We start from the raw sequence: 11,952 nt of genomic DNA, 5'->3' as shown, positions 1-11,952 counted from the left end.
CATACTCTCAGAGGATCAGCATATCTGTCACTGGACTGTTTTGAGTATCAAATGGGAATGTATTTTTTTAAGGATTATTTATTTATACGTTACCTCATTCCCAAATGGATTTGTGGTGGTTCAAAGAAATATATCACCTTCAACAGGAGGGGGAAAATAACCAGATGGCAAAGCAGAGACAGAGATAAAACAAGGATGGGGAAGTAAGATGGCATCAGAGCTAAGAACAGTACACAAAGTCTATGCCAGGGTAGTTCAAGTCTGATAAAAAATAATGGGGCTGGGCGCGGTGGCTCACTCCTGTAACCCCAGCACTTTGGGATGCCGATGTGGATGGATCACAAGGTCAAGAGATGGAGACCATCTTGGCCAACATCGTAAAACTGCATCTCTACTAAAAATACAAAAATTAGCTGGGTATGGTGATGTGCACCTGTAGTCCCAGCTACTAGGAAGGCTGAGGCAGGAGAATCTCTTGAACCAGGGAGGTGGAGGTTACAGTGAGCCAAGACCATGCCACTGCACTCCAGCCTGGCAACAGAGCACGATGAGCCGGGTGCGTTGGCTCACACCTGTAATCCCAGCACCTTGGGAGACTGAGGCGAGTGTATTGCATGAGGTCAGGTGTTCAAGACCAGACTGGCCAACATGGTGAAACCCCGTCTCTACTAAAAATACAAAATTAGATGGGCATAGTGGCGCACGCCTGTAATCCCAGTTACTCAGGAGGCTAAGGCAGTAGAATCACTTGAACCCGGGAGATGGAGGTTGCAGTGAGCTGAGATCACACCACTGCACTCCAATCTGGGCAAAAAGAGAAAATCTGTCTCAAAATAATAATAATGTGACTAGCTACAACACATGGCAGTGGCTGTTCCCTCCTCTGTTTTTCTCTGCTTCACCCAGCATAGACCCACTGACAGACTCAGCTGGTATTTAAAACAACACCAGCACCAGCCCTGACCCAACTCCTCAACAAGATCACCTTCTTGGCAGAAGGATGGAGCTGCTCTTCCTTTACTGTTCTTTCCCCAGTGGTTCCTTCAGCTGCTCCCAGCAGATCTCAATGGATCTTTTCCTTTCCTAGGTGTCTAGAATGTTCCTTTAAAACCTTCTTATAGGCAATTCACATGACTGCTCTAGAGAATGATAGACTTGCATGCCCTGTCTTAGTCCATTCAGGGTGATAAATAAAATATCATAGACTGGGTAGCTTATAAACAACAGAAATTTATTGCTTATAGTTCCGGAGGCTGGCAAGTTCCAAGATCAAGAAGCCAGCAGATTTAGTGTCTGGTGAGGGTCCATTTTCTAACTTACAGGTAGCTGTCTTTTCACACTAACCTCACATGGCAGCAGGGGCAAGGAATCTATCTTGGTTCTCTTTTATAAAGGCACTAATCTTACTCATGAGGGTTCTACCCTTATAACCTAATCATCTCCCAAAGGCTCCACTTCCTAATACCATCATCTTAGGGGTTAGAATATCAACATGTGAATTAAGGGAGACACAAATATTCAGACCATAGCATACCCCAAGTATTTCACTAGTCTGATGTGGCCTGAGAAAAAAGCCCTATCAAATACAGACCCATATCAGCTCAACTCTCAAGGGTTTCACCCAATTCAGAAGGCTATTTGGTAAATTGTATGGGTCTTATGCTTTTAGGGTTATGATACATCTTAGATCAGAAATCCAAACTTTGAAGCACTCCAGAATTACCCCAGTACCTTCAAGGCAAAGATTCAAGAGGATCTTAATAATCTTTATCAAGCACGTACTGTGTACTAGTCACTAAACAGATAAGAGGATCAGTAACAACACAATACTATTAATAGTAGTCCCTGACCTTTAATTGCTCACAATTTAAGGTGGGGACAAGAGGGCCATATAACAAAATGAGCTACAATTTATTGAATGCTTATTATGTGTCAGGCACTATTCTTTAGATGTATTACCTCATATAATTGTAAAAATAACTCTAGTAAGTAGATATTATTATTATTCTCATTATAAAGATCGTGAAACTGAGGGCTGACATGGTTAGTAAATTTACCTGAGGTCACACAGGTGGTGTTTCTATGTCTGCCCTCTTGAAAACACAGCTTGTGTTTTTAACCATTTGGCTACACAAGGAAGGTTGTGTCAAGTTCTTAACAGAGGTACTAAGTGTGTTTGGCACAAAAGGGAAGAAGAAATTGATTCTTTCTGGTGGTATATGGGTAGAGATTGTGGATATACCACAAGGGTCAGGTTTGTTGGGGGAAGAATTTGACCTTAATTGATTGATTGGACTCTGCAAGAGGCAGATATGGAGAAGAGGACTCTGGATGATCAGACTGTACCTGGAAAGGCACAAAGGCAGGAAAATACAGGGTGTATCTAGTGAAATGGGTAAAGGGTGGGATAGGAACCAATAATGTCAATGAGGTTGGAAAGGGTGACTGGAGCCAGATGTGGGGAGCGGGGATCTGTAGGGCTTGCACGCCCCAAGTTAAGAAGATTTACCTTAACTGCTCAACTGCTCTAAGATTCAAAGAGGACACTCAATTGGCATGCTGACTTGTATTTGACTAAGCCTCTCCTGACATCTGGACACATTCGGGTTGCTATGATCCAGTTGTCACTTGCTGGTCACCTATTTAAAGGCCTTTGCCCTCGGCAAGTGCCCTGTCATCCTTTAGGAACCAGCTTGTGCCCCCAGTGGGAAGTAGAGCTGATCACATACTGACAGTCTCTGTTCCTTTTGGAATACATCCTGACCACAGGGCACTCTAATTGCCTGGCACTTGCCTGGTTTCACCACTTGACCTCTCGCAGGCAGGGCATATAGTGCGTCATATCTGCATCCCTGGGGCCCAGCATACCAGAGGTCTCAATATTCTGTAACAAAAGAAAGGAAAGGGGTGGGAGATGCCCACTCTCACCCTGATGACTTCCTTAGCATGACTCAAACCGTTGAATATCACAAAAGAGGAACATAATAATTCTTCCTCCTCTGCATCTCTTGTGTTTTGTGGCTAACAATATCCACAATAATAAAACCCACTTCATCTTGATGAATAGTTCTACGAATCCATTGGGCTAGATGGTTGGTGTTGGGGGAACACAGTACTCATCTTAATAGGCTCTGGGGCCAGATGCATACCAGGCTGTGCAAAACAATAAGACTCTTCATTGTTGTTGTCCTGCCATCACTGCCCAGTTGACTCATCTTAGACATCTTGGCCTTGCCATGTTTATTTTCCATTCTTTGCCAGGCAGCCAAGTGCTTCTTATTGTACAATGGTTGTCTGAATGTCAGTGGGCAGATGGGTACATGGCTTCTTTCGCACACTTGTTCTGGCAGTCCAAAGGGAATTGATGATGACTCATCCATACCTTTCTTGACTCTCCTTCCTGGCTTTCCATTGCTTAGAAACAAGGCCCAGGAAAATGTGGCTGGAGTTAGAAGAGGCTCTGTGCCCCTCTTCTTCCTCTATTCTCTATTATAAAGGCTGTGGTGAAGAGGCTGGGTGCAAAATAGGACATAAGGTGAATAGAGACAGTCCAGTAGTTCATGGATTTCAGCAGGTCATATCTTCCTTGAGTCCTCAGAGGAAATTTGCCAGGCCCAAATTATTCCCCCTATTTTGGAGATGAGGAAACAGATTCAGAAAATGTAAAGTCATCAGTTAGTAATGAGGGACTTAGGATCTGAACTCATGCTAACTACTCCAGAGCTGTGCTCTTAACCCCCATACTCTTGGCTATGGAAAAATTCTCTCATTTGATCTCTACACTATTCTGAGGTGTGGATACTGACAAGGAAACGGAGGCTCAGTTTCCCTCTTACCAACCTGATTAAGCAAGGAGAATGGTCTAGAAAACAAAATAAACTGAGTTATACCCCAATTCTATTCTTAGTTATTGCTGGCCCTCTTTTCCTGGCCAGCCTCCCCTGCCAACCTACTTATCAAGAATTTATCACTGCCCGAGTGCCATAGTAGATGGGTGACACAGTGTGGTGGAAAGGGTATGGTCTTGTTTTCATTTTATTTTCTCAAAATGAAAGTGGCTTCTTGCCCCTGACAATTCAAGCAATGTGCTTTGTTGTAAACAAATAAAAATGACAGAACTATAAAGAAGATAATAAAAATCACTCCCAAGCTTACCACTGATGACCACTGTCAATATTTTGGGCTATACCCTTGCAAACATCTTTAAAAACACAAACAGTTATTGTAAAAAATGAGATTATACTATTATAATATTTTGTGATCTGCCTAAAAAATATTTCACAATATGGCTGGGCATGGTGGTTCATCACCGTAATCCCAGCACTTTGGGAGGCTGAGGCAGGAGGATGTTTGGAAGCCAGGAGTTTGAAAACAGCCTGAACCAGAAATTGAGACCCCCATCTCAACAAAAAAAGAAAATAAAATAAATTAGCTGGGCATGGTGGAATGTGCCTGCAGTCTCAGCTACTCAGGAGGCTGAGGTAGGAGGAATGCTTGAGCCCAGGCATTTGAGGCTGCAGTGAACCATGATTGTATCACTGTGCTCCAACCTGGTCAAGAGAGTGAGACCCTGTCTCTAAAAAAAATTTCACAATACATGTATTATTTCATTTATTCCTTATAATAATCCTGTGTTGTATGATTATCCTCATATTAACTCCAAGGAAGTTAAGGCCTAGAGAGGTCCAACAACTTGACTGAGGCCATGCAACTACTACCTGATAGACCCAGAATTTGAACCAGTATCTGTCTCTTCTTAAAACCCATTCCTTTCTAAACAGCCTTTCATATTCATTCCAAAGCAATATTAGGACACATTATAATACTTAAATGATGAAAGCAGTGTGGTGTTCATGCCAGAATCAACAGACTCCCATTCATTTGTATTCAACAGATGGTAATTGTGCATCTACTAGATGCCAGGCCCTGTTTCAGACACTAGAGAGAGAGAGAATAGTAAACAAGACTGTTTTAACCTCATAGAGTTCATATTTGGCTGAGGAAGTCAGGTAAACAAATAAATTTAATGGGAAGTAATAAGCGCTATGAAGCAATATAAATTTAAGAGAACAGACACTGACAAAAAGGGCTATTTTGTTCCTTCCAAGAATGAAGCCCTCTTTGAGGAGGTGATATCAAAGCAGTAAGTTGAATGAAGTAAGGGGGCAAGCTATGTAACTACCTGGGTAAGAGTATTCCAAGAAGATGGAATAGCAAGTGCAAAGATCCTGAGGCAGAAGCATGCTTGGAGTGTTTGAGGACCTGCAAAGAAGTCGGTGTCCCTGGAACGCTGCTTGCATGGGAAAGAGCAGTAAGATGTATGTGGCGGTAGAGAGACAGGCAAGGAATCAGGTCATGCAAGGCCCTGCAGGCTATATTAGGCCTTCTGATTTGATTCCAAGTATATGCTAGTGTAGGGTTTTGAGCAGAGGAATGACATGACCTGATTTTTCCCGTGAGAAGTTCACTCTCGCTGCAGACTAGAGAGGGTAAGAATAGAAGCCAAGAGGCAAGTAATGAGGTGTACAATGTGGGGCCAAGCTTAGGGAAAACACTTAGGGAAAAGATGAGCCTAGATTTAACAAATGACTGAATCTTATAAAGCTGGGTTATGGAAATAAATGCAACATGGCTACTGCCCCTGTGAGTTCATAGTGGAGGAGATGGACCAATGATTCCATGTGAGGCAGCCATGGCAGAGGACTTTAACATGAGCTCTGGAGACTGGAGTAGAGAATGGTTCCTTTTGCCTGGGGTCTGGGGTGAGGGAAGGCTTCATAAACAGGGCTTGACTTAGGTAGAATTCTGAAAACTGAACAGAAGATAGGCAGGAAAAAAAGAGAGAGGGTGGAGTGGGGTTGGACATTCTAGGCAGAGGGGACTGCTTTAGTAAAGGCTCAGAGGGAAGCACTTTGGGCTGCTTTCAAGAAACACCCAATCATTAGTTGGGTGCTAATGCCAGATCTGCTTAAAATTGACTATAGGCAAACAAATCAAGGCAGCAAATACAGCTGAGCTTATTTTAGGTTCCTGTTCAGCAACTTTAAATATGTTAGAACATTTTAAATTATAGACAACCATCTAGTGCATGGGTTGGCCAAATTTTCCTCTAAGGGGCTAGATAACAAATATTTTAGGCTTTGTAGGTCACATGGTCTCTTCTGCAACTACTCAACACTGCCATTGTAGTGTGAAAGCAATCATGGAAAATAGGTAACAAATGGGCATGGCTGTGTTTCAATAAAACTTTATTTATAAAACTAGGCAATGGGCTAGATTTGGCCCATGGTTTGGCAGACCCTGAACTACTGTCTCAATCTCCCAGTTCTGTGCTCAAAACCACCTAATGTTTAGCTCACAGATGCTTGTTGATGGTGCCAGTCACCTGACCTACAGCCATTCATTCTGGGTAGCTCGCAGGTCTCAATCCTTTCTGGAGATTACTGACAGCACGAAATCAGTTTTAAAGTAAAAGATGGAAATGTCAGGACTTTATGCCAAGAGGATGTTAATGCTTGTAAAAGGAGACTAGGCTGAGGTGCTAGACTTAACAAGCACATTGGAACTAAGGTAGCAATTATTATAATGTAGATGAATTTGAAGATAAAAGATATATACTTCTGCTTTTATTTAATATAGAATCCATATATAGCCCTGATAATGTCTATCTCTCTTCTCCAATTTTAAAGTTTCAGTATAATTTCAAATGAATCTCATTATACTACATTATTAAAATAGGATCACTGCAATAGCTGTATATATATAATTTTCTAACTATTAAGGAACACAAAGGAAAAGAAATATTCATAATGCAATGTCGATGATTTCAGGACACTAATCTCTGTAATTCTCAACATGATTATAACAAGACTCAATTCTGACCACAAAAAAAGGCGGGCTCTGCAAAGGCCAGCTCCTGCTCTTGAAATGGACCATTAGCTTCATACTGGGCTATGTATTGATTAGTTGCCATGGTTTATTTGTCATTTCCCTCTTAATTTCATCCTAGAGCATCACCCTTGGCTAAATGTCTTGAATGGCATCACTGAATCAGACATGCTGTCAGTTCCAACATTTCTAGGAACTTGATGCCCAGAACAAGGGATTTGACTTTTCTCACATTGGCCATCTTGATGATCTATGACTTTGCGTTGGAGACATCTTCTCCACTGTCTTTCTGTAATTCCTCTTGGAGGAAAGCCAGTAGATTTTTAGGAAATCTGACAGGCTTCATTTGGGGCAGGATGACAAATTTCAACAAGGACAGATTTCTCAACTGTCATCATCATCATCACTCACACTTCCTTACTGTGTGCCAGGCACTGCTCATGCATCTTTACATCTTTTAATTCATTAAAGCCTCATAACAACACATAAGTTATTAAACTCATTGTACTGGGGTGTGTAGAGGTTATGTAATTTGCCCAAGGTCTTTTGGCTAGAAAGTGGCCAAACCGGTACCCAAGGCCAAAAAGTCAGGCTCGAGCCCATGTACTTCATGCAGCATTGACTTTTGGTTGAGTTTCAGAAGAAATACATCTTAGTTTTGACTTATTAACCAAACTTTGATTGAAAGTACTATTATTTCATTCCTTGTTATTGCTTGAAGATTTTTCATAGAGTTAAAATCAGTTCACAGGCAAAAAGCAGCTTTCCTTTATTTTATCCTCTTAGGAAGAATTATTCCATCTTCATAAAATAAGGTCATTTCAAGAAATGTGAAAATTGCCCTAGTTTTAAAGGCCTTATTTCTCATATAATACTTCTCATCATTTTCATGTAATTTCTCTCAATTGATGCAGACAGAAAGTAAGTGAGGTAACTGAGGCACAAAGTCATTGAATAACTTGACAATAGTCGTTACCCATAAGTAAAAAAAGCCACACTTTTCCTTCTACGTGTTTCCCTCTTTGGGCACAAGTTGGTTTAGAATGGACCACAAGTGGCCTGTTCAAGTGATTGGACTTGATTTGAGTTTCACTACATTTGTGAAAATTTCATCACTAGTATCTCTGCCAAGGTTATAGTTTTAAATGTGCAAAATTATTCCAAATTACTTTAGAGTCCATTTATTCCTTATGTTTTTGTGCATAGAAAGGATCATGCAGGTTGGAACGTGGTCATCTATGAGATCACACTTTGTATTTTCTATTTACCATGAAAAAGCCATGCTTTCTCCATTAGTCTCTTCATTTCTTTTCTTTTTTTTTTAAACTTTTCCAACTGAAGAGCAAGATATCCTTTTGGTCTTATTTCCCAACTCATACTCCATATATACTTCAGAAGTCAATAATTTGTTTACACAAACACAAATGAATAATGTATTAAAAAGTGATAAAGAGTTTCACTTCTAAAATGGCTGTGTGAATTGCACTGTGGACATACATCATAATTAGTGAAAACTGTTCTTAAAAAATTAGTCATTCAACGTCTCTAAAAATTACCTTAAGGACATCCATTAAGTGAAACATTTATTCAAAAAAACCCAATAAATCTCAGCAAGAGCAGCAAGAGTCTGTGGTATTTCAGTCATGACTAGCTCCCTTTTACCTGCCCCTCACTAAGCTCAGTTTAGTGGAAGTTCCACTCTGAGTGGGTGTGGTCAAGAAGATGGGGTTTCCTCTCCCCTCATATCTCAGTCAAGAAATATGACATCCCATGAGGAGGATCTGGCTAGCAGCATTTCTCATTCTCTCCAACTCCAAATGATCGAGTCTGGATTCCTGATTAGTGCAGCGGAGAGGTAGGGTGTTCCCTATCTCCACTCAGACCTTGTATATATACTAGGCTTGTCTCTACAGGCCAGGTGCAATAGCCCAAGAATACTGGGGCCCTGATGACTCTCACTGCAGCTAGTTTATAGAGCAGAGGTTTCATACTGGGAGAAGCAACCCAGCAAGGCCAGAGATTCCCAATGCTCAAAGCAGTGGCTTAGAAATTTTGCCCAGGGGGAGAGTCAGTGCATAAGAACAGATATAGCTGAAGTTCTCCTTAAAAAACCTGACTTTGTTTGACAGAGTATATATAAGTTCAAACCTAAGGATGCTCTGGAAAATGATGGAGATTTTGATGGTGAGCAATTAAGAAGAGGCTGATAGCTCTATAAGAGCACAAAGCTTAAGCATAGACTATCTCGTTTATCAGAGAGAACAAGGGAAAGATCCAGCTAAGAGGAGTCTTCTTGAGGTTAGAACAAACCTCAAAGAATCATGTCATAAAGCTACCCCTGCTTAAATGTAATTGGATCAAACTGTGGGGCAACTTATGTTTCCAAAATTATTGAAGAATAATTGAGCAAGCAGCCAGAAATTCATTTAGTTTAATAGAAGGAGGCAGAGAGCTTAGTGGAGGTAAAAAGACAAACAGAGCCATGCTGAAACCACTATCATTTCAGGGTGACGGTGCTCATGCTCACAGCTGTACCATCTTAGGAGTAACATCAGAGGATTTGATTGCACCATATGTGAATTATATAACAATAAAGTTATTATTTTAAAAAGTAATAAAAATAAGAGCAAAGTGAACATTTCCATTTGCCTCCCCTTAAAAGTCACTTGAGAAGAACATGGGCCTGCAATTCTTCTTTTATGTTTGGGTTTATTTATTTTCCGTTTGCCACATAAGTCATAGTGCGTGCCAAAAGAAAAGTAGATCTTGAGACAATTTTGGCAATTTGTTCTCCTTCCCAGTGTACTTTGTGGCACAGTTACTTAGACATCAGCACTCAAATAGCAGCAACATCAAACCGGGAAATGCAAGGTAGGTTGGGTGCATCTGCTGGTCTAATGAAGTTTAGTTGCTCACTGTATATATGGGAGAGTTTTAATGCTTGGTTCCTGGCTGCCTTGATGTCTTTTCTATGTCTATTTGAGATTATCAGATTATATGTCACCTCTTCAGATTTATATAAGTAAAGGAGAGCAAGAAGCAAGCATCATGTTTTCTGCAAAATCACTTTCTTTGGGAGCCATTCATACCAGGATGATCCAGAGGGATCTCAAATTTGACATGTCCAAAATTGATTTCATCATTCCCCTCCTCCTTCTGTATCTCCAGTCCCAGCAGGACACAAACTAGAAAACTGGAAGTCATCATAAACTCCTCCCTCTGCCTTTGCCACACAACCGATCAATCAACTCATCCGCCTACCTGCCAAGCAGCTCTGTGTCTCTCTTATATTTTTTGCTGCTCTTACGGGGCTAGATCAGACCATCATCATTTCTGCCTTGAACTGTAATAGCCTGGCACTCTCCTGGCTTATACCTCTGTCTTTAGAATCGCCTCCCGCCTCCCCCGACAACATCTGATTTGTTTTTACACAGGATCAAGGCCAAGTTTTCCAGTTATACACAGAATGGGATACAAGGTACTTCATTCTCTGACCCCTGCTTATGGCTCAAGCCTCATTCCCCAAACTCCATGCTCAGTCTCATCTCCATACTCCTGACCATGAAATTCCCTCTGTCTGGACTGACCTTGTCCATATTTTTTAAGCAGCTAAGCTCTATTCATCCCTTCAGAATCAGCTCAGGAGTAATCTCCTCGGAGTGGCCTTCTCTGACCTACAGACTGTGTTAGGGGCCCCATCTCTGTTTTTCTATAGTTCTTTGTGCATGACCCCATCTCTGCACTATGCTGAAAGTGTTCATTTACTTGGAGGTTTTCTCCAGTAGACTGAGCTCTTTAAGAGCATGGGCTATGCCTTATTCTTCCTTATATTCCCCCAGCTCCTAGCACAGGTCTGACCTAGAGAGGATACTCAATATATGTGTTGTCAGAGTGGCCATCAATTTGGTGCTTAGAGGCAAGGTTTATTAAATTTAATCTGTCTGACTCGACACTCGATGATGCAGTTGATAATTGCTTAGATGCACTTCCTTTATGCTCCCAGAAGGTTCCCTCATTCCCCTTACCACTGTGATAATCATCCTGTATATTTAATGTTATTTTCTTCTTTATTTAGTTGTTTGGCTCCTCACTAAATGATGTCAAATAACAGAAAGAAGGGCCCAAGTTTCCTCTTGGTCACTGCTGAATCCTTGGTGCAGAGCCCAGTATAGATGGTATAGATGGCAGAAAGTATCCTCTGGGCAGGTGAGCTGATGTGAAAGGAGAGACTTTGCTGGGAATGTCCACTTCTCTGGCCCATCCCACCAACCAGGTGAAGTGTAGAGAGATGGCAGTGCTGCTCTAGCAAAAACTGCCTGCTCCCCAATACAAACACAAGCCTGGCGAAAGGGAGGACCCCACTAACAATGATTACCTGCTAACCTAGATTATGATTGCGGGACTTAGCTTTCAGTGTGGTCCAGTTGTTGCAACAGAAAGCTTTTGGAAGAGATTTTATTCCTTGGAAACTCCTGGAGAGTTAGGAGTATAGAACAGATCTAGAGAAAGAAAGCAAAACTATTTCAGACGGCTGTGCTGAAAATTAGATTAGTCATTGCAGGATGGGCATCAGTTGTTATTAACATAACTTCAAACACAGAATTTTGAAAGAGCATGTCTGTTGTCAAGTAGAGATGGAACCACAGAATCCTTATAGAGATCCAGTGTTCAGATGTTTATAAACTGTAACATGCTTCGTCTCTTGTGCTCATTCTTCCATGCACCCCTCTCTCCTTTGTTTTTTTAGAGTTTTCCAGGGAAAACTGAGAAACCTGCTAGACAAATTCCAAAAGAGCTGTAACGCTGTGTCTTCTTCTCTATTGAGGTCATAGTTTTCAGCACGTGAGCATCAGCATGATTACAGGTGTCTCTCTAAGAATCAAAAACAAACAAAAAAATTGCCCACTTTTCAATGCTGCTTAGTGTGAAAACATAAAGATATACTGAATATTTATCAGTGCCAGGGTTATGTGGGTCTGCCCACACAAACACAAGCAAACTTCATCATTCCACTCAAAAAAGCCAGTTGCAAAAGGAAATGTTACTTCTTTGAGAAGGCTTATG

General features: G+C 41.2%; 1 non-coding gene across 1 annotated transcript; it reads right to left on the bottom strand.

Annotated features, from left to right (window-relative positions):
- Positions 1-11,632: 11,632 nt before the first annotated feature.
- On the bottom strand, positions 11,633-11,694 carry LOC116543043. The gene has a single exon (XR_004265451.1). It is a non-coding gene; the product is annotated as a U7 small nuclear RNA (small nuclear RNA).
- Positions 11,695-11,952: the final 258 nt, after the last annotated feature.

This window comes from Sapajus apella, unplaced genomic scaffold (assembly GCF_009761245.1).
Source record: "Sapajus apella isolate SASKATOON/1434 unplaced genomic scaffold, GSC_monkey_1.0 scaffold179, whole genome shotgun sequence".
NCBI classification, from domain to species: Eukaryota; Metazoa; Chordata; class Mammalia; order Primates; family Cebidae; genus Sapajus; species Sapajus apella.
The sequence above is the reverse complement of the archived record's forward strand: the minus strand, read 5'-3'. Positions and strand labels throughout refer to the sequence as shown.